Genomic DNA, 1,148 nt, shown 5'->3' with positions numbered 1-1,148 from the left:
TGGTTTGGTGTCTGTGTCAGGAATTATAATACAACTACAGTACACATCCAGATGGAAGACATTATAGCTTAATATCTGTTATAAAACGTCTTTTTATACATGATATTTGAATTATATCATAATTGTCAGCTATTATGATGGGGAAAAATCCTGAATATCCATTCAAAACTTTAAAAAAAATTATCATACAGTACAAAGTCTTTTGGTGCAAAACACTGTAATAACATTAAATTAAAAATAAAAAAACAGGTTCTGTGAAGATTATAATGCAATATACCTTCACTTAAATGTATGAAATACACCCTTTGAGTTAGGAATGGCACTGTGATGTCAGTCATGCTACAAATTTTGGTCTGCTTTTGGATTTCTTTCATATACATTGTGCATATATTCTAAATCAAAAGAAGTATAGCATAGTCTATTTGAAACCTGACTTTTGTATAATGTTACAAAATACAGTTACACAGCGTATAATCTACAGCATAGAGTGGCTTTCCTGATATGAAGAACTATTCCAACCTGGTTTGATCCCATTCTCATACATTTTGTATTTTATTGTAAAATTTTTTTGTAAAGTGATTGTTAATACACAGCTACTCTCCTTTTCAATTACCTTTTCTGTCTGCCCGCTGCTCCCACTGGCCGGATCTTAATTTCTGCAAAGTCGAGAGACTGGAGATGCCCCTTCCATGGCTCCCAGTTTACTCCCTGAAAGACACGATCAGGAAAGTATTAAGTTTATTTTACTAACATTCAGCTACTCATTCATTATATCATTGGGCAGCATCTCTGATGAAAGAGATTTCATCTAATATTGAGTGGTAATTTTTGCCCATGTTTTAGTTTTTCAGAAATGCTACAAAAAGTTCAAACGTTTTGGGGTTTTTGATAACATTTTTGAAAGAAGTCTCTTGTGCTCACCAAGGCTGCATTTATTTGATTCAAAATAACAGTAAAAACAATCATATTTTGAAATATTATTTCAAATTAAAATAACTGTTCTTTATTTTAATATATTTTAAAATGTTTTTAATTTATTACTCTGTTGGCAAAGCTGATTTTTCAACAGCCATTATTGTAGTCTTCAGTGTCACATGATCCTTCAGAAATCATTCTAATATGCTGATTTGGTGCTCAAGAAACATTTC

This window comes from Sinocyclocheilus anshuiensis, unplaced genomic scaffold (assembly GCF_001515605.1).
Source record: "Sinocyclocheilus anshuiensis isolate Anshui unplaced genomic scaffold, SAMN03320099.WGS_v1.1 scaffold1576, whole genome shotgun sequence".
In the NCBI taxonomy this organism is placed as follows: Eukaryota; Metazoa; Chordata; class Actinopteri; order Cypriniformes; family Cyprinidae; genus Sinocyclocheilus; species Sinocyclocheilus anshuiensis.
The sequence above is the reverse complement of the archived record's forward strand: the minus strand, read 5'-3'. Positions refer to the sequence as shown.